This window comes from Carlito syrichta, unplaced genomic scaffold, assembly GCF_000164805.1.
Source record: "Carlito syrichta isolate Samal-C Ts95f unplaced genomic scaffold, Tarsius_syrichta-2.0.1 Scaffold306628, whole genome shotgun sequence".
Lineage (NCBI taxonomy): Eukaryota > Metazoa > Chordata > Mammalia > Primates > Tarsiidae > Carlito > Carlito syrichta.
The window spans coordinates 56,569-59,796 of NW_007250724.1; the positions used below are offsets into that span (position 1 = coordinate 56,569).

General features: G+C 50.4%; 1 protein-coding gene across 1 annotated transcript in view; it reads left to right on the forward strand.

The window, feature by feature from the left end:
- TCTA (T-cell leukemia translocation altered) overlaps window positions 1-1,818 on the forward strand; it is a 19,898-nt gene extending 18,080 nt beyond the window's left edge. The window contains exon 6 of the transcript XR_002482253.1: window positions 1,785-1,818. The gene's annotated coding sequence lies outside the window, so the exon portion shown is untranslated. The remainder of the gene's footprint in view (window positions 1-1,784) is intronic.
- The last annotated feature ends 1,410 nt before the right edge of the window (window positions 1,819-3,228 follow it).

The window sequence follows — 3,228 nt, forward strand, 5'->3', positions numbered from 1 at the left end:
TTTTGAGTTGGAGTCTCACTCCGTCACCCAGGTTGGAGTGCAGTGGCATGCTCACAGCCACCCCAGCATCAACCTGCCAGGCTCTGGCAATCTTCCACCTCAGCCTTCCAAGTAGCTGAAATTATAGGCACGCACTACCACATCTGGCTAATTTTTTATTTGTTGTAGAGATAAGGTCTCGCCAAGTTGCCAGGGCTGGTCTCAAACCTGCGGGCTCAGGCAATCCACTCACCTCGGCCTCCCAAAGTGCTGGGATTATGGGTCTAGCTACCGAGCCCAGCCTTAGCTAATTTTTTATTTATTTTATTTATTTGAGTTGGAGTCTCACTCTGTCACCTGGAGTGGAGTGCAATAGCACGCTCTCCACCACCGCAGCCTCGACCTGCTGGGCTCCCGCAATCCTTCCGCCTCAGCCTTCCAAGTAGCCGGAACTACAGGTACACGCTACCACGCCCAGCTAATTTTTAATTTATTGTAGAGACGAGGTCTTTTTTTTTTTGGTGAGTTGAAGTCTCACTCTGTCGCCCAGACTGGAGTTCAGTGGCATGCTCCTGGCCACTGCAGCCTCGACCTCTGGACCTGCTGGGCTCTGGCGATCCTTCTGCCTCAGTCTTCCACGTAGCTGGAACTACAGGCGCGCGCCACCATGCCCAGATATTTTTTAAAAATGTATTGTAGATATGAGGTCTCACCAAGTTGCCCTGGCGGGTCTCAAACCCGCAGACTCAGGCAATCCACTCACCTCAGCCTCTCAAAGCGCAGGATTACAGGCTGAGCCACCAAGCCCGGCTGAGACGAGGTCTTGCCAAATTGCCAGTTGCCTGGGCGGGTCTCGAACTCGTGGGCTCAGGCAATCCTCTTGCCTCGGCCTCCCAAAGTGCTGGGATTACAGACTGAGCCACCGAGCCCGGCCACTAATTTTTTGATTTATTATGTAGATGAGTCTCACCAAGTTGCCCAGGCTGGTCTCAAAATCCTGGACTCAGGCAATTCTCTCACCCCTGACTCCCAAAGTGCTGGGATTACAGGCTTGAGCCACTGCACCTGGCCCCAGATTTTCATCTCTTCTCTGAAGCCTTTTTTTTTTTTTTGAGTTGGAGTCTCACTCTCGCCCCAGCCTTCCAAGTAGCCGAAATTACAGGCATGCGCTACCACGCCTGGATGATTTTTTTAAAAAATGTATTGTAGAGATGAGGTCTCGCTGCCCAGGCGGGTATCGAACCCACGGGCTCAGGCAATCCACTCACCTCAGCCTCCCAAAGGTGCGGGATTACAGGCTGAGCCACCGAGCCCGGCTTGAAGCCTTCTTTAATGACTCCTGCTTAAAGGGTCTTTTCCTTCCTCTGCCATCTATAGCACATTTACCAGCAATAACCAGGACAGGTGGTATTATATTTCTGGACACACCTAATTTACTTTCCCTTTTAGGTTGTGAACACCTGAAGGACAAGGATAAGAGACTAAGATAAGCCTGGTAGGGTGGCTCATGCCTGTGATATCAGCATTTTGGGAGACTGAGGTGAGAGGATTGTCTGAGATCACAGGTTCGAGACCAGCCTGGGCAACAAGGTAAGACCTCGTCTCTACAATAAATCAAGAAACTAGCTGGACATGGTGGCCCATGCCTATGGTTCCAGCTACTTCGAAGGCTAAGGTGGAAGGATCGCCTGAGCCCAGCAGGTCGAGGCTGCGGTGGCCATGAGTGTACCACTGCACTCCAGCCTGGGCGACAGAGTGAGACTCTGACTCCAAAAAAAAAAGAGAGAGAGAGAGATTGGGTGCAGTGGCTCAAGCCTGTAATCCCAGCACTTTGGGAGGCAGAGGCGAGAGGATTACCTGAGCCCACGGATTTGAGACCAGCCTGGGCAACATGGTGAGACCTTGTCTCTACAATAAACCAAAAAATTAGTGGGGCATGGTGGTGTATGTCTGTAGTTCCAGCTACTTGGAAGGCTGAGGTGGAAGGATCACCTAGCCCAGCAGGTTGAGGTTGCAGTGGCCTCCAGCTGGGCAACAGAGTAAGACTGTGACTCAAAAAAAAAAAAAACAGGGCCATGTGCGGTGGCTCCCACCTATAATTCCAGTACTTAGGAGGCCGAGGTAAGAGGATTGCCTGATCCCACGGGTTCAAGACCAGTTTGGGCAACTTGGCAAGACCTCACCTCTACAATAAATCAAAAAGTTAGCTGGGCATGATCGTTACTTGGAAGGCTGAGGTGGAAGAATCGCTTGAGCCCAGCTGGTCGAGGCTACAGTGGCCATGACCGTTCCACTGCACTCCACCCTGGGGGACAAAGTGAGCCTCTGACTCAGGGGGAAGAAATGTAAGCAATCAAAACAACTTTGGCCAGGTGCCGTGGCTTAGCCTGTAATCCCAGCACTTTGGGAGGCCAAGGTGAGAGGATTGCCTGAGCCAAGGGGTTCTAGACCAAGCTGGGCAACTTGTAAAACCTCATCTCTACAATAAATCACAAAAATTAGCTGGGTGTGGTGGCATGCACCTGTAGTCCCAACTACCCTGTAGTCCCAACTACTTGGAAGGCTGAGGCGGAAGAATAGCCTAAGCCCAGCAGGTCTAGACTGTAGTGACTGTGAGCATGCCACTACACTCCAGCCTGACTGACAGAGTGAGATTTCAACTCAAAAAAAAAAATAGACTTAGATAATAATAATAAATGATGCTTAAATTGAGCGCTTCAATTCCAGGCACTGTGTAAGGTACTACATTTAATCCTTACAACCATCCCAGAAATAATTCTCATTTTACAAGTGAGAAAACCCAGGCAGTTTGAATGTAGACCCTAATCATTCCCCATCTAACCCATGTACTCTGCTACCTCTCATGCTGTGGTTATTCATTCTCTAACACGGTACTGTGGCCTTGGTAAACAGTAAATACACATTTTTTGTTTTTGTTTTTGAGTTGGAGTCTCGCTCTGTCACCCAGACTGGAGTGCAATGGCCGCTCCCGGCCACCGCCTCCACCTGCTGGGCTCCAGCGATCCTTCTGCCTCAGCCTTCCAAGTAGCTGGAACTGCAGGCGCGCGTTACCACGACTGGCTAATTTTTGATTTATAGTAGAGATGAGGTCTCACCAAGTTACCCAGGCGGGTCTCGAACCTGTGGGCTCAGGCAATCCACTCACCTTGGCCTCCCAAAGTGCTGGGATTACAGGCTGAGCCACCAAACCTGGCCTTACACCTTTTAATTGTATGTCAACTATTTGAG